The sequence below is a fragment of the Euprymna scolopes genome, chromosome 45, assembly GCF_053919585.1.
Source record: "Euprymna scolopes isolate OS-2025 chromosome 45, ASM5391958v1, whole genome shotgun sequence".
Lineage (NCBI taxonomy): Eukaryota > Metazoa > Mollusca > Cephalopoda > Sepiida > Sepiolidae > Euprymna > Euprymna scolopes.
The window spans coordinates 50,020,368-50,039,849 of record NC_136526.1 but is presented as its reverse complement, the minus strand read 5'-3'; the positions used below and the strand labels follow the sequence as shown (position 1 = coordinate 50,039,849).

Below are 19,482 nucleotides of genomic sequence, written 5' to 3'. Positions count from 1 at the left end.
AAACCATATAAACACAATTCTTCTTCGTTCCATTTCAATAATTTTATTTTATCGATACTTTCACCATCTTCATTATGAGCCAATGCTTGCAGTCTGTTTTTTCTTAGATTAACATATTACATTTAAATAAACTAATTTCAACATCGCATTTCATATTTTCGTTCAGCAAATGCATTTCTCCATCCTTCAGCATTTCAGCATAAGGTGGCGTAATATTCTTCTTAACACGATTTTACAATTTCACAATTTCACTTTCTTTGGCAGTATTTCAGAAAAAGATGGAATACAAAATAAGGATATTTTTTACTCAAAGATTAAAAAAACTCATTCAAAAAGAAAGCCCACTTCAAATACGTCTCTTTTTTAGATAACATTTTATTTAAGAAAAATATTTAAAATAACTAAATATTTTCCACAATAACTGGTGTAATATAAAAAAAAATTAATGAATATTTCTGAATGTTTTAGATAAGGATTGGTTATAAAACATACAATTTCAAATTACATAGGACCTCTATCCAGTCATGGCTGACGGAACAAGAGCACGCTATCCCTGTGAAGTAAATAAAGGGTTCCGCTCGAAATTCCGTTCAAATTCCAGAGTTCGACAGAAACATCCCCGAGTTTGACAAGATACACTGAAGAAGGTTGGAGGTTACATCGACTGAAACGTTGTGAAAATCACACTCAAGATGAGAACAGTAGACCGATGAATAATAATACGTAAACTAATGAAACCAATTAATAACAAATCTTAGATATAGTATTCCAACTGTAATAAGCTAATTAGTAACCAAGATACCATATTCCAATTGTACAAGGGTGAACGGATTTTACATAGTCTTTAAAAATTGATTTCATCTTGAAAATAAAATTTTCATTGAATAAAGCCATTATTTATTTTTCATACAAATATAATAAAACTGAATAAACTACGCATTTTCACTACATTTTTGAAGAGATCATTCCATTTATTGTATAAAGTATATAGTATGAAAGTAAAATTTAGATATGATTTTGAAATCATCTTTTCCTCTCATAAACAATTAATTTATGATGTACTAAAAATGCAGTCAATCAACAGGCAAAAATCATTGCTCACACAAATTCTTCCAACTGACTTTGCCGCTTCTCAAACATCAAATGATTTCTCCTTCCTCTCCCACCCACAAGTGACCTGTTTTCTACGAGGCAAGCACACGTGATCCTGCGAGACTTCGTTCACTACAAAAACGTCACGGCCACCATGATGGACTCTTTCTTTCTTTCTCAACGCGTGCGACTCACAGGACAGACAGACACAAAGACGTTTGTAAGGTAAGCCATTTGCCTCACAGAAAAGATTATTAAAAGTCATTATTCATATTTGTTATAAAACAAAATGGTTTGCCAATATTTTTCTCCCCATTTTTCTTTATTTAAAAATAAGTTTTCATGTTTGCATTGATTTATTATTTTCAAATCTACCACTAGTCGTTGGCTGATCAGATGTTATTATATTATGTATTTAATATATACTTGAACTGTTTTTCCGTGAATCGTGCAAATATTAAAACCCGAGAGACCAATTTAAAATTAAAAACGATTATTTTATTATTTTTACTTTTCTCCTCTTAGTTCATCAGGCATGTTCGTCAGGTATTTTTTGGAGATTATATTGTTTTGTGTTTAAAGTATATATTATGAAAATAAAATTTAGATATGATTTTCGAGATCATTTTTTCATCTCATTAACAACAGTTTGTAGTAATGTATCCAAAAAGTTATTAAAAAGTCATTTATAAAACAAATTTGTTTTTCTAAAATATTTCTCCACATTTTCATTCATGTAAAATAGGTTTTTTCATTCATGTAAAATAGGTTTTCCTGTTTGCAGTGATTTATGTCAAATCTACGACTAGAATTTGTCTGATCAGATTCTTTTATATTGTGTGTGTATTCAATATATACTTAAACTGTTTTTCCTTGAATCGTATGCAAATATTAAAACCCAAGAGACCAATTTAAAATTAAAAAACGATTATTTTTTCCGCTCTCCTCTTAGTTTCCCAGTCATGTTCGTCAGGTAATTTTTAATGGTTCTTTTTTTTATAATTTCATGATTATTTAATTAACATATATGATTACTGGGATTTATCCCCAATATGTAACTGCATTTATTGCAATCAATCTGGTTTCAAAGTAAGAGACTAAGCACAAGCCTGACAAATTTCATTTCAAAAGAGAATCATACTTCACAAGATTTTAGTTTCTATCACACATGATTGCATGTTGGTTGGTTGTTTTTCTTTTATGGCATATCAACCTTTTTCAGGTTATTTAATGCCGAATCCAAAGAAAGAATTTTTTAATAGAATATATTTGGTGTTTTCAAGTCGGTTTCTATTTAACCCATAGTTGGGACTCTAACAGGTACTACCACTCTGGATCAGAGTGAACCTGGGAGCAATGGAAATTAAAGGGTGGCTCCGCAAGCCCGCAAGCTGGGGCCTCACCACTGGATATAGTTTAAGGTCATATCCAGGACCATGATTGCATGTGATATTAAACCTCTGTGTAAATATATATTTAACTGAAATCTTTGTATATGATACAATTAAGTCATGCCATATATGGCTCATGTGTGAGACTGTAAAATAATATAGTATAATATATGAATTTGTTTCCCTTTGTTTAACATGATGTAACTACTTTATGAGAATATGGTTTCTTTTAACATCAACACATTAGATTTTCTTGAAGGAAAAGGCGACAGTCACTAGGAATCTGGTTTCTCTCCAGTAAATATTTGAGTCTGCTTCAGCATGGTGGATCTATGTAAAAAGCAATTGATACATACGATATATCTATCTTTTGTCCTATACGTCTGCATGCAACATATGTAATTTCTTTCAAAAGACAAATCATAACGTGGTTAATTTAAAGTATGCATTCACGTATATTGCACTATATATTGTTTATGTAAGGAAAGATTGAAACTCTGCAGGACTATAATTTCTCTCCAATGTGCGTTCGTGTATGTTGCAACATATAATCTTTACGTGAAAAGGAAGTGCCACATATTTCACAAGAATATGGCTTTTCTCCTGTATGTGTTCGCATGTGTTGCAACATCTTTTGTTTTGTTGTAAAAGAAGACCCACATACTTCACAAGAATATGGTTTTTCTCCAGTATGTGTTCGAATGTGTTGCAACATATTTTGTTTCTGTGTAAAAGAAGAACCACATATTTCACAAGAATATGGTTTCTCTCCAGTATGTATTCGCATGTGTATTAACTTATGGTGTTTCTGCGTAAAAGAAGACCCACATACATCACAAGAATATGGTTTCTCTCCAGTATGTGTTCGCATGTGTTGCAACATATTTTGTTTCCGTGTAAAATAAGAGCCACATCTTTCACAGCAATAAGGTTTGTCTCTAGTATGTGTTTGCATAGCCACATATGAACCTTTTTCGGTATCAGATTTATAGCTCATTTTGAAAAGTGGAATATGTAAAATTATTCAATAAGATTTAATTCTTTATACGCGAAAATATATCTTTTTTTGCAAACTTAAAACAAAAGAATTATGAATCAGTCACACTTTTTCAATTTTTTACAGATTTCAAATATAATCATACGAATAAATTTCTAAGTTCATTATTCATATGCATGTATATGCCCATTAGGCTCATGCATTCGAGCTTGTCTTGTACTGAATTTAATTATTAAGAGATCAAATACATATATATATATATAGTTGACAAGAACATATTTTGTTCAGTATACCATCATAACGTTTGATTCGATGAAAGAAACACATTTGTATTGTTTACAATGCTAAATAATTGTCACAAAAAATTTCGGAATTCCGAAATATATTTTGTAATACATTTCCACATTTTAATTCACAAACATTGTGTTGTTTCTCTGTAAAAGAGCCACACACTTCACAAGAATATGGTTTACTTCCAGTATATGTTGCAACATTATTTGTTTCCATGTGAAAGAAGACCCACATATTTCACAATACAGTTCATCTCCAGTATGTGTTTGCACGGCCAAATAAGAACTCTTTCCAGTCTGATTTATAGCTCATTTTGAAAAGTGCAATATATGAGATTATTCAATTCCATGTATATGCCAATGCATTTATAACAGCCATTCACGATTGTCTGCTACTAAATTCAATTATCAAGAAATAAAATACAAATACAAAGAAAATGTTTTGTTCAATATACAATCATAAGGCTTGGTTCAATGAAAGAAGCACACTTGTATTGTTCACAACGCTAAACAATTTACATAAAAATATTAGAATTACAAAATATATCTCCACATTTTAATTCACTAAGAGCATGTACATCTATTTAAATCCAATGGTACTTGTTTTTCTCAAAAAGGAATCAAGGATATCCTGAAAAATAAAAAATAATTAAAATATAAATTTCAGAAAGAGATATGATTTAATTAAAAAGCAATTAAAAGATAATTAAAAATTAAAAGACAAAACATTTTAATTTAATTGCTCTATTTCTTTATTGGTTCTGGATTTGACCTTAAACTATATCCAGTGGTGAGGCACAAACTTGCAGGCTTTGGGGAGTGTGGAGCCACCTCTTAATTACCATTGCTCCCAGGTCAACTCTGACCCGGAATGGTAGTACCTGTTAGGGTGCTAACTATGGGTTAAATAGAAACCGACTTGAAAGCAACAAATATATTCTATTAGAAATGTTTTCTTAAATCTTTGGATTCGGCATTAAATAACCCGAAACGGGTTGATATGCCGTAAAACAAAAACAACCAACCAACCATTCTTTTTTCTTTGTCTCTCACTACTCAGATAATTTTCACGATTCTCATAAAATATTAAAAATACATGACAATATATTCATTCATCATACGATCGTTTCTCTAAATCTCATGTTTTGCTTAAATCTAAGATCACTGCTATACTGTTATATAATATAGTCATACCAGCAATATACTGATGTCATACTTTAAATGCTGAATCGAAGGTGAGGCCCCAGCTTGTGGGTTTTGGGTGGGGGGTGTAGCCACCCTTTAATTACCATTGCTCTAAGGTCCACTCTGACCCGGAATGGTAGTACCTGTTAGGGTCCCAACTATGTGTTAAATAGAAACCGACTTGAAAACAACAAATATATTCTATTAAAATGTTTTTCTTCAAAATCTTTGGATTCGGCATTAAATAACTTGAAAAGGGCTGATATACCGTAAAATAAAAACAACCAACCATTTCTTTATTAAAAATAAAAATTCAGTAATTTAATGAAACTCGTTTTCTTATTTATGGTTGATAGAAGACTTAAACCGAATCAAAATCGAAGGAAGCCCTAAAGGCAAGAAGACTTAAATGCAATGAGGGTTGACAGAACACTTAACAGCAATTACAGTTGAAGGAAAATTTGAAAGCAATTTTGGTAATTGAATGATGTGAAGAGACCAACGTGAGAAAGAGTTTTCTTAAGAATATTACAAACTTTCTCAGTGGAATGGTCACAAGTTTCATTTAAAATAATACAAGACATTATATATTAATTGGAATTTATTGAGAGGAGTATTATTTATCAATTTTATTTTTATTGCGGACTATTATCCTCGTCTTTTCGTAATTGTTTCACAACGTTTCGACCAACTATTCTTCTGGCCTTCGTCAGGTGGTAACCGTGACGGATAGGAACTCTGAATCTCCTGACTGCATTCACTGCAATTACCACCTGACGAAGGCCAGAGGAATAGTTGGCCGAAACGTCATGAAACAACTAAGAAAAGACGAGGATAATAGTCCGCAATAAAAATACCATTAGACAAGACATTAATTTGATGGATTTAGAAAGTGTACTTCATATATCAGCGGTTGTTGATGAATGCATATAACGGGTGGTGCGTTCATGGTCTGCTAGCAGTTAAATGAGAAAAATGAGATGTCTCGCCTCTTTAAAAGAAGCATTATTCACAACATGTGTACCTACCCTTCGCTGGAATGAAAAAAATCAAGTCTTGCAGATGTATTCTCTTGCTATGTGAATGTGTCCAGGAAATCTTCAAATGCATTAATTGATTCTGAGACCGGGTAGAAGAATATGTTGAACTTTGCAAAACCAAACTCTTCAGGTAATTACTCTTGGTGGTGAAATGCAGATATGCATAGTTAAGATATGAAAGGAATATTTTTATTTAGGTCGTGATGATGATGAAAGATCCGATTGGGTTTTTGTCCCAATGAAAATATATGCAATGAAAGCCCCTACCTCAAACTTATACCTATTTGTATTTATATCTACATCAAAGTCAGGAGGGTCCAATTTTTCATGGGCCAGTTTTTGTATGTTTGCCTATATGGACCCTTGCAAACTTCATTTAGCTCTGAAATGATATAGCAATAAAGAAAAATTGTTTACTTTTCATGACGAATAAAGCTTACAGTGCTGAGAGCAGTCGTCAAATAGAACTAATAAAATTGTGATGTGTTATAAATTACTAGAACCTCAAACTTCATGTTGATGCATATAATATTGACACTGATTTTTGCATTGGAAAACTAAAAGCAAGACGATGAGAATCAAACACTGTGTTGATCGATCTATGATCTCATTTTTTAATGTTCTTATCTAAGATACACATTGGATCTATAAGACTATTGTCTATAATAGCAGTATGTATCTTTATTTACATTTGGTCTGAATATGATTTTGGAAATGACGAGGTCTATTACCGTCGCCTCAAGTATTTTAATGGTGAATGCTCTTTTTAATGGGGAATGCTCTAACGAACTGCAGACACTTGTGCCCCCACGACGTAGACACCCTCGGCAAACCCGAGAGGCAGCTAAATCCCACCCCCACACAGTAGAGATCCCTAGATGTAAAAGATCTTTCTACTCCAGTAGTTTCTTCCCCAGAAAAACTAGACTCTGGAATTCCATTCCAGGTTCTTGCTTCCCTAACTGTACTGACATGCAGAAGTTCAAGTACAACGTGAACCGACATCCTGCTGCCCAAATCCCAACATAGTGCCCCAGTAGTTGCTGCCCCTGATAGTAGCCCCCTACACCAAAGTGGCAATGTGCCTTGTTTGGGGTGAAAATGTAAATAAAAAAAATGAATAAAATATCCAGAGACTAAATTAAGAAAACGACCTCGGAATATATCAACAACATAAAGGAAAGTGTCACATCTGAATTTAATATTTCTTAACATTTGTCGCATTTTGGATTATTTGTATTGATTGGAAACCTTGTAATTTGATTATTTATAATTTGCAAACAAATTACTCAAAGTTCTCCATATTAATAACTAGAGGAAGGTGTTTCATGATAACTTACTGTATATCGTCCCTACACGTACGAAAGTAAAACTTCTCGAATGAAATATCCAGAAACTAAAATAATTACAAAACTCTTCCCTCTTTTGAGAAAACAAATATTACAAAAATATCTGAATGCATGCACCATCCACTTAAGGGACCAGATGAAGCTGTATTGATATTGCTTGATATATCTAAAGCTTTTCAAAATATTTCACCTGAACGTCATCTCATGAAAATTTGTACACTATTACTAAACAAATATTTATTATATTCACATCCTGTTTAGAGAAAAGAAAGATCAAGTTATTTTTTCTAGTAATACATCTAAACAAAATTAAATTTAGGTGAGCTGTAGGAGTTGATCATTGAATCTTTTTATAAATGCTTCTCATAAATGACATGGCGTTCAAGTGAGTGGCTGCATTTCTGATGTATGCAGCTCAACAGGGTTTAATCATTAAGCCCCTGTTGTTTCTTATCTCCGTCAATGACTTGCTTGAAGTCATTTCTCAGCTGTCTCTCCTGTTTGCCGATGATGTCAAAATCTTTGCTCCCCGCAGCAACTATGAAGACCTCCAGCATGGCCTCCATAAAGCCTGGAGATGGTCACTGGACTGGAACCTTTTTAACCAACAATAGCCAGTGTGACATAAGAATCCATTATTCAAACTCCTTGGCCTAACATTCAAAATAGCACGAATTGGAACAAATGCATGTATTGCAAAGTTTGTGTCAAAGAATGAGAGCTCTCTATACAATGCTAGAAAACTTCTCCTGCCTTGCAGTATCCTATATCTAATCCATGGACAAGAAAGTTCTTACTGAATTTTACTTTTAATTTCAAATGATGTATTTTCAAATAAGTTTTCATTATAATACCTTCGCTTTATGCATCATTTTAAAGAGTGTTTTTCGCTTTATCTAATAGTTTAAATTACAATCGTTTTAAAACAATTATCTTCTTTTCAGAACGTTGAATACAAGATGGAAAAAAAAACAAATTCGCACAATTTTCTTATTTAAATTCAAGCTAAGCCCAAAAGCTGCTGAAACAGCTCGTAATACTAACTAAGTGTTTGGCCAAGGAATCATTACTGAATGCACAGCACAATGGTAGTCTAAGAAATTTTGTGCTGGCCATGAAAGTCTTGAAGATGATGAGCATAGATTTTTTTTTACATGGAAGTCACCACTTATCAAGGCCCAGAAGCCACTCGTGGATGAGGGTTATTGCATGTACAGTAATCAATGGGATAATATCGTAGTAATCATTAGTATTGGAGATTTGATAAAGTGTCTTACTTAAGGGGGAGGTTTATCAGGAATTTGTTTATCTTGGACTTGAAGACATCCAAGTTGTAGTCAGGTGGGAAACAGGCAAACGGAAGAGAGTACCACAGGCGTGCACTTCTAAGAAAGAAGCTTTGTTCATGGAATCTACGTTTTGATTTAGGCACAGATAAAGAGTGGGAAAAATTACTGACAGTAATTTCAGCTAGACGGGTGTTTATCGTGAAAGATTGGCGAGGGGAGACCAGAGATTGGAGCTCAGACGAGCACTTCCCATGGAAATCAAGGAAGTGGTCGGCCATCGGATGTTCACAACAATCAATTAAGAGCATTAGTTGAAGCCAATCCATGCACAATTTTTCGAACACTTGCTTTTGAATTAGACATATTGTATCCAATGATTTTTAACCAGTTGCAAGAGATTGAAAAGACAAAAAAACTTGATAAATGGGTGCGCCAGGAATTAAACAACAACCAAAAGAAACGCAAGTGTCATCTTCTCTTTTACGCAACAAGAATGACCTGTGTCTCAACTGGCTTGTGACTTGTGATAAAAAATGGATTCTTTAGGACAATCAGCGATGCTTAGCTCAATGGTTTGACGCAAACAAATCTTCATGACATTTCCCAAAGCCAAAGGAGCATAAAAAGGAGCATCAAAAAAAGGAGCATTAAAAAAAGGAGCATTAAAAAAAGGAGCTTTAAAAAAAGGAGCATCAAAAGGTCATGCTGATAATAACAAAACAACATGAAAAGTTGTTTTTTCCTCCGCCTTATTTTCCAGCTCTGATACCACCACCGTCACCAGTGTATATTAGATGCTTACAGGCCTCAAAAGAATTCTCCGCAAAAAAAAAAAAAATTGGCTACAATCAAGAAGTGATATTAGAAATATGTAGAATAATTTGTCTTCAAAATACACCTACTTTTCTAATATTACTTCTTCATTGTAGCCAATTTTTTTCCCCCGAGAGAATTCTTTTGAGGCCTGTAAGCATCTAACTGGTGGTGGTGGTGTCAGATTGTTAAAGAAACGTTGGAATTAGTGCATCACCCTTAAAGGAAATGAAGCTGATTACAGTGGAATTTTGCTTTAAATTCGTTGATTTATTAATTAAACTTGGAACTTATTGAGTGATGACTTAATTGCTATAAAGAAACTGATGATTTGAGCTTTGTACAAGCAAGAGTCAACATATAAAACAACATTCAGTGTCGCTGCTACTTCAAACAAAATAAGTAAATTAGCAAGAAATATGCTAGCCATATTTCAATGTTTTCTTATACACTTGACTACATTTCTGGTATAAATAAAACACTGATTTAATGACAATATTATTTTCAAATTATAAACTTTGAAACTTGTAGAAAAAATTATTTGTTTCAATTGGTTCTTTTATTAACAAAAAAGTTGAACAATTTGTTTTTAAATAAATGAACATTATGTGATAATATTAACATTCTTCATTTTCACTTTTAAATTATTTTTGAAGATTTTCCAAAAAATGTAAAATAAAATATGAAATGTAATGTGATTGCAAATTTCAAAATTATTTAATATTTTATGTTACTGTTAATGAGGATATTCAACTAAAACATATCTGCGCAGCCTAAAACTAAAATTATGTTTTCTTAGGCCATTATATAGGAAAACGATGAAAAACCAATAGTAAAAAAGAACAGTTTAGATTTTAGATTGAGAGATCAGTTTAGCGTATAAATTTAATGTAAAATGATCATTTTATCGTTATTTCCATGGCAGGTGCTCGTCTGAACTCCAATCTCTGGTCCCCCCTCGCCAATCTTTCACGAAAAACACCCGTCTAGCTGAATCCACTGTGAAAAATTTCCCCCACTCTATATCTGTGCCTAAATCAAAACGCGGATTCCATGAACAAAGCTTCTTTCTTAGAACTGCACGCCTGTGGAACTCTATTCCGTCTGTCTGCTTCCCACCAGACTACAACTTGGATGTCTTCAAGTCCAATGTTAACAAATTCCTAATGAACCGCCCCCTTAAGTAAACACTTCATCAAATCTCCACACTAACGTAATGTACTTGCAATAACCCTTTTCCCTGAGTGGCTTCCGGGCCTTTATAAGTGGTGATCACTGTGTAAAAAAAAAAAAAAATTACTTTCTGGCCAAAAAAGTATTTGAATGACATATAATCAGTCTAGTTAAAACTTAAATGTGCAATGTACTTTTTAGGGGACGGGGCACTTGAACTTAAGATTAATAAGAGGATTAAGGGAAGGATTTGGAGGGAATGCCACCAGCTGGACTTAGGATTTGTGGTAGGAGTAATGGGTGATTTTCACTACCCCGCTCCCCCCCCCAAAAAAAACACGCACACACACAATTTAATTATTTAAGTAAAAAAAAACACGCACACACACACAATTTAATTATTTAAGTAAAAAAAAAAAACACGCACACACACACAATTTAATTATTTAAGTAAAAAAAAAACACGCACACACACACAATTTAATTATTTAAGTAAAAAAACACACACACACACAATTTAATTATTTAAGTAAAAAACACACACACACAATTTAATTATTTAAGTAAAAAAAACACGCACACACACAATTTAATTATTTAAGTAAAAAAAACACGCACACACACAATTTAATTATTTAAGTAAAAAAAAAACACGCACACACACACAATTTAATTATTTAAGTTAAAAAAAACACGCACACACACACACAATTTAATTATTTAAGTAAAAAAAAAACACGCACATACACACAATTTAATTATTTAAGTAAAAAAACACGCACACACACAATTTAATTATTTAAGTAAAAAAAAAACACGCACACACACACACAATTTAATTATTTAAGTAAAAAAACACACACACACACAATTTAATTATTTAAGTAAAAAAAAACACACACACAATTTAATTATTTAAGTAAAAAAAACACACACACACAATTTAATTATTTAAGTAAAAAAAAACTGGTTGTATAGTCTTTAAACGCTATTGGGATACATGATCAGCCTGAAATAGCTGATAAATTTATGCAATTTTTATATGCAAAACTAATTTCGCAGTCTAAATTCTGAAATAATTGATTTTTTTTTTATTCTAACACGTAATCACCTAAATAAAAAGAAAGATCTCAATTTGGTGGGAGTGGGATTTCACTGAAGGTGATCCTCTACAAATTTATCAACAATTATTTCATTATAACATTTTTAAATATTCTTTAAAATCCTTCAGCATGCTTTAAAAATCATATATAAATTGTAGACTGTATTATGAATGTTGCTTAGCGCAACAGTATTTATCTAAAATAATCTTCATTTTCCCCAAAACATGATTTCCATTTCATAGAGAACGTCTTTATTACTGCGAGAAGGCAACAGAAAACTAAAATAAAAAAAATAAAAAAAATTAAAAACACAAATATTTGGGAACTAATATGTTCAATAGAGCCCAGAGTTAACGTTTTCAATACAAGCATTTTTACTTAAAGAATTCTTTGTTTGGCCTTTTCTTTTTGTTTTGGATCCCACCCTAAAATTTGGCATTTTTTATGCCCTTTTTTTCATAAAAATTTGCCTTCAAATATTTATTTTTGTCTGATAAAAGAAAACATTAACTTGATGATTGAATGGATTTCTGGTATTCACTTCTTTGAAAAAAGTTTCAGGTGCAACTTAAGGAAGTAGGTCCAGCAGACGAGCCTCATTCTGAAATTCAGAAAATTTAGCTGTGAAGCTACTGAAAAGTAACCCTTTTTATTGAAGATGGATATTAATATTTTAAAAGTTAATTTCTTAATTTTACTTAAAAACAAAATGTAAACTATATATGTTTACATTTTGTTTTTAACTAAAATTAAGAAATTAATTTTTAAAATATTGTTGATATTCATGTTCATTCAAAAGGGTCACTTTTCGGTAGCTTCACCGGTTGTTAACCTAAATTTTTCGAATGTCAGAACGAGGCTCATCTGCTGGACCTACTTTCTTTATTTCTTTTTTGCTTCACCGCTGTTTGTTTTTATTTATTTATTTTTTATCTGTTTTCCTTTTTACGTTGACTTATGTTGCAATCATTTATGGGTAATTCTTTTTTGGCACGCCAGGACGCCAGCTCACCAAAAAGTACACCACGAGCCAAATTTCACTCCGTCCTAAAAGCAACTTTCTACAGAAAAAAAACCCCAACATATTTTTACATTTTATCTCGGGAATAAAGAAAATTATATATTAAAAACCACGTTTATTATTTTTAAATCCAACAATGGAGTTAAAGTCAATGTTTTCGATTGTAAAACAAAACTATTTTTTATAAATCTCTGTTATTTTTTCTAAGGAATAAAATGGAATAAAGTTTATTTTTGCAAGAATGTTTAGACATTTACCTAGCAAATAAGCATAAAAATATACAGGGAAACCCCCGTTTATTATTTTTAAAATTCGAAAGTATATACCAGGTATGAAGTTGTTTTTTTTTTCTTTAACGAAACTGACTTCATACCCGGTGTATCATTTTGATTGTTTTTTTTTTTAAATAATAAATGCGGTTTTTCATATATATTTTTATGCTTATTCGCTAGGTAAATGTTTAAACATTCTTGTAAAAATAAACTTTATTCAATTTTATTCTTTAGAAAAATTAATTCATCAGTACGCCAAACAGAGATTTATCAAAAAAAAAAAAAAGTTTTGTTTTAAAATCAAAAACATTGACTTCAACTCCATTGTTGGATATTAAAAATAATAAACGCGGTTTTTAATATAATATTTTATATTTATTCACGAGATAAAATGTAAAAGTAAGTTGTTTGTCTGTAGAAAGTTATTTTTTGGACGAAATGAAATTTGGCGTGTGTTGTACTTTTTGGCGAGCTGGCGTCCTGGCGTGCCAAAAAAGAATTACTGATTATTCATTCATTTTCACTTCTTGGTACTTGTGCATTTAACGAACCAGACGTAACTCAGTATTTGCTCGGCTTTGTCCGGTGCATGATGACGTCAACAGCCAGATAAAACCGAGCATTGGCGATAAAATATAAACAACGCTACAATGAAATTGTAGAAACATAAAAAATTAAATAAGTAAAAAGCAAAAACCTACCGTTCATTTATGTTTTTTTTTTATTATTGTTTGAAATTGTTTTCTGTTTTCAAAATAAATACATATAAAACAAGTTTTTTGTTAAATAATAGGAAACTTTTTTTTTGTCTGAACTGTTTTTTTTTTTTCAATTTTTAACGTAAAAAACCATATTGTCTATGTCTTAAACACGTAAAAGTTATTATTATTATTATTATTATTTTTTTTTTTTTTTTTTTGCAACTCTTTATGCCAAATAAATGGAAAAGCCTAAAAAAAGGGCAATAAAAAGCATTTGGGGGCGCAGGAACAAGGATTATTTGTACATTTTTTTTCGCCAGAAACAAGGATTTTTTTTTTAATTTATTAGTGGAAGGAGGGTTTTGGCGTTCCTATTCGGTACAGTGACCAAGAAACCCTCCTTTTCGGCGGGGGTCGTATCCACCGAAGACCCAGACCACCACCAGAAGTCTGCCGACGTTGTGTTTTCTGCGGTTAAAAACGGACTCGTCGATTTCTACCGTATGGCCTGGGCCTCCAATCTGCTGAGGATTCCTAAGAAAATAGTCCCTGCATATATCACGCAGGAAAATTTTCCAATCCACGATTGTGTGGCGAGAACGTAACCCACATTCGCGATGGAGATTTTTTGTAGATGCCATCTCGAACGCCCATAAGTATATTATTTTTATTATACATGCGATGGTTAGTCGGGATTTTGAGAAGAAGGTCCCAATCCTAATGGAGGTCCATCGACGACATGTTACACTTCTAAACCTCCAATCGTAACCGTCGGAAAGGCTTGTTCTCTTTACAAGTACACAATCCTGGCCAAAATGTAAACACCTTTTCTCTTCTGCCAACAATTTCCGTTGCTGGCAAAAGTTTAGTGCAGCCTCTGGGGTCTGGAGCTGCTGGTGCTGGTCCGCAAGAGGTTTGTAATATTCATTATTATTTCGTCAGTTATCTTTTTAAAACAAATTTTTTTTTAACTCTCTTCAAATAAGCGTTTCTTGAGTTGTGACACTCTTCCAATTGATAGCGAAATTGTCGTCTGCTTAATCGGCAACGCTCGGTTTTATCCGGCTGTTGACGTCATGCGCCGGAAAAGCCGAGCAAATGCTGAGTTACGTCTGGTTTGTTAAATGCACAAGTACCCACTTCCTCGTTATTTTCACTTTTTCGTTATGTTTATAGTAATAAATGTTCGAAATTTCTTTGAATTTTGTCTTTCTTTAATTCTTTGAATAATGTGTGTGTGTGTGTGTGTGTTTTATCTTAACTTGCTTTTATATTTCACCATTTCGTTTTTTTTAGTAATAAATGCTTCTCTACATTAAAAAGCGACCTTGTGTCTGACTCTGCCCTCGTGGAGAGACAAGTAAATAGGAAGTAATATCGCGGCTAAAAACGTTTTTCGACCCAAATAAAAGCATTACAATACATTTAAACCTTGAAGAATTTCCGCCATGATGCGCCCTTGTGTTCTAAGTTAACATCTAGCCAGTATTTGTCTGTCAAATTTTAAAAAAAGAAAAAGAAAAAAGCGCTTTAAAATAGTAAAAAAACACTCAAGCTTTTTTCGTTTGTTGTCATTTTTTTTAAGGGGGTTTGAGACGCCCCTATTATCCTGAAGAACCAGCTATGTAAACACTTTGCAATATATTTCAATAATTATTTACAAAAGATTTTCTTTACAATCAATTTTTATTTAAAATTAAGAAATTGTTTTCTGAAATACTTTGTTCATATATGTTTACATTTTTTTTTTGTTTTTAAGTAAAATTAAGAAATTAATGTTAAAAATATTGTTGATATCCATCTTCATTCAAAAAGGTTACTCTTCGGTAGCTTCTTCACCGGTTGTTCAATGAAATGATAAATAAATAACGAAATTTATCAATTATTATATTTTTTAGAAGATTTTAAAAACCGCCTTGTTTTCATTGTTTACGTCAAAACGTGTGGCTCCAATTTTCCCTCTTTTGGGGGAATTTTTTTTTTTTTTTTTTAAATTCATCGGTTTTACGGAGAGTAAAACAAACAAACAAAAAAGATTTTTAGAGAATCTTTCTCCTTCAGAATGCTACAAAAATTACAATAAATCAATTTTATTTTACAAGTTTTTACTGTTAATATTTGTAGGGGGGGGTCGAAATATGCGCTTTTATTAAGTTTTGCTATTAATCAACCGAATTCGCCTAAAATCTTCAACGAGATTAATTCATTTAGAGTTAAATTTATCGGTACTTGTGCAATTATTGAACCGTGCTGAAATAATAACGTTATTTCGACAGCCATTCTTACCATGGGGAGAGGAGGGTGTTTTTTTTGTTTTTTTTTTAACTATTCTGTACTTTCAGTTAACAAATTAATCATAATAATAATAAAAATATCGTAAAACTTTTATTTAACTCGAAAATACTATTTAAAAATAGCACGGTTCAATAAGTGCACAAGAAGCACCTATTCAAATAACGGACATTTTCTTTTTAAAATTGCTTTCCACCTCGATGTGAAATTTTTGAAGATTAATAAAAACATATTTACTAAAAGGTTAAATAATTCAAGTAATATCTTACTTACTTTAATTGAATCTGAGCAGGACAAATGACTTGTCAGGTTTTGAAGTATTCAGTGCATGCGTTATCAAGCCAAAGGTTTTACGTCCCACCACCTCCCCCCCCTCTCTCTCTCTCTCTGCCCGTTCTCATTTCGTTCTCCCACGCCCTAATTTATCACCGGTAAGTTGTTGTTGTTGTTGTTATAACCCCCCCCCCGATCATTTAAATATATTTTTTTATATTATGATATGGCAATGTATAGTTTTAGCGGCGTAAATTATTTGACAGACAAAAAAATGATTTTTTATATACATAAAACATTATTAGACCAAAAAGGCTGAGATAAAACCCGAAAAAATTTGATTTTTATTTTCTCATCATCATTTTTATTAGACGACAATCGAGGCCGCCATATTGTTTTTTTTGTTTGTTTTTTTTTAAATTAGGCCTTTCTAACGTTTGACAGATTGGCCTTTTAAAGGCTAAATTTGACCTATTTTACGCTCTTTCATTACAAAAATTGCGGCCAAAACAGTTCCAAGAGCTTAAAAAGGTCAAATTTGGCCTTTAAAAGGCCAATTTGTCACACCATTGAAAGGCTAAATTTTAAAACAATATGGCGGCCTTGATTGTTGTACAGTTGGTCTAATAAAAACGATGAAAAAATAATAAAAATGAATTTTTTTCTGGTTTTATTCCAGCCTTTGGGTCTAATAATGTTTTATATAAAAAAAAAAAAAGTTTTTATAACTTTTTGTCCGTCAAATAATTCACGCTGCAAAACTACATATTTGCCCCATTGTTTTTACCATGAAAACTTCATTTATCGACTACAAAATCTCGCCCCAATTCTGTAGAAGCTTCGAATTTCCTGTTAAAATCACAGAGAAAAATCTTTGGGATACGTTGCAGAGAAGCAAACAAACGAAAACGTGTACAAATAAAATAAAAATAAAAATGAATAAAAAAAATAATAAAAATACAACTAATAAATGTTACCTGGTATTCTGCTAGTATATATTTCCACCTATCTCATTCAATTCAATCGTGGGCAACGTCAGGTGTTCTGCTAGTATATATTTAAACCTATCTCATTCAATTCAATCGTGGGCAACGTCAGGTGTTCTGCTAGTATATATTTAAACCTATCTCATTCAATTCAATCGTGGGCAACGTCAGGTGTTCTGCTAGTATATATTTCCACCTATCTCATTCAATTCAATCGTGGGCAACGTCAGGTGTTCTGCTAGTATATATTTCCACCTATCTCATTCAATTCAATCGTGGGCAACGTCAGGTGTTCTGCTAGTATATATTTCCACCTATCTCATTCAATTCAATCGTGGGCAACGTCAGGTGTTCTGCTAGTATATATTTCCACCTATCTCATTCAATTCAATCGTGGGCAACGTCAGGTGTTCTGCTAGTATATATTTCCACCTATCTCATTCAATTCAATCGTGGGCAACGTCAGGTGTTCTGCTAGTATATATTTCCACCTATCTCATTCAATTCAATCGTGGGCAACGTCAGGTGTTCTGCTAGTATATATTTCCACCTATCTCATTCAATTCAATCGTGGGCAACGTCAGGTGTTCTGCTAGTATATATTTCCACCTATCTCATTCAATTCAATCGCTACCGGATATCTGTTAGTATATATTTCAACCTATCTTATTCAATTTCGGGCTTCGCCCAGGATTGGATGTAATAGGTGGAAATATATATTAGCAGAATACCTGGCGTCACCCGAAATTGGATGAAATAGGTAGAAATATATACTAGCCAAATACCTGGCATCAACCAGGATTGGATGAGATAGGTGGATATATATACTAGCAGAATACCCAGTGTCATCCTGGATTGGATGAGATAGGGGGAAATATATACTAGCAGAATACCCGACATCACCCGAGTTTGGATGAGATAGGTAGAAATATATACTAGCAGAATAGCCGGCACTGCCCTAGATTGTATGAGATAGGTGGAAATGTATACTAGCAGAATGCCCAGCGTCGCTCAGGATTGCGTGAAATATATACTAGGAACATACCCGGCATATATATTATTCCTTAATTGGAATTCGTTTTTTGAGATGAGCATTATATATATTAATTTATTTTTATTTCGGACTATTATTCTCATCTTTATTAGTTGTTATTTTTCATCTTTTATTGGTTTGTTTATTCACAACGTTTCGGCCAACTATTCTTCTGGCCTTCGTCAGGTGGTAACCGTGACGGATAGGAACTTTGAATCTCCTAACTGCATTCTCAGCCATCACTGCCATCCGTAGTTGTTGTCGTCTCACCACATTTTGACCAATTAACCTCTGGCACGCTTTGGGTGGGATTGAAACCGCTATCTTCAGACAATGTTCATCTGGAACTGTAGAGATTCAACGTCTCTATCAACTGCGCCACGGGCCCCGAAGGGCGATCAAGGTTGGATTCTTTGATCTTATAAATCCACGTTTATTTATTATCTGATCTTCCATAGTCGGGTCCGTACCGATTGGTATATATATTATTCTTTAATTGGAATTCGTTTTTTGAGATGAGCATTATATATATTAATTTATTTTTATTTCGGACTATTATTCTCATCTTTATTAGTTGTTATTTTTCATCTTTTATTGGTTTGTTTATTCACAACGTTTCGGCCAACTATTCTTCTGGCCTTCGTCAGGTGGTAACCGTGACGGATAGGAACTTCGAATCTCCTAACTGCATTCTCAGCCATCACTGCCATCCGTAGTTGTTGTCGTCTCACCACATTTGCCAAACATTTTTAAAACGGTTAGAAACGCTTAGCAATATTATCGGCTGTTGATATCATATTTTGGGGAAAGCAGAGCGAATCCTGAATTACGTCTGGATCAAACTACTAGTCGGAAAAGAGAAGACGAATTTGGTGTTCTTTTTAAGATTTGCTTTGAAAAGGTCTCACTGTTAAATTTTTACTGAATCAATTAAGTATTATATTTTTTATATTTTTAAGGCTACAAACATTCAAAACTAAATAAATACAGACTAAGGTAGACTAGTACAATGCACACTCCCTCCTTGTACTTTTTTCTTTTCGTTCTTTTTAAATATTTTTCAATGGATTATTATCGATTGGATACTAATCTACCATATTATATATAATTTAAAAAATATATATTTATAAGGGATGCTCAGTTTCTAGTAAGTCGATCCTCCATATTGGAACCACTCGATGA

The 19,482-nt window shown here is 32.6% G+C and overlaps 1 long non-coding RNA gene across 1 annotated transcript; it reads right to left on the bottom strand.

Moving 5' to 3' along the window:
* Positions 1–355: 355 nt before the first annotated feature.
* Positions 356–16,376, bottom strand: LOC145269589 (uncharacterized). The gene is made up of 2 exons (XR_013865117.1): positions 16,282–16,376; positions 356–4,401 (listed from the first exon to the last, which is right to left on the bottom strand). It is a non-coding gene; the product is annotated as an uncharacterized LOC145269589 (long non-coding RNA).
* Between the last annotated feature and the right edge of the window lie 3,106 nt (positions 16,377–19,482).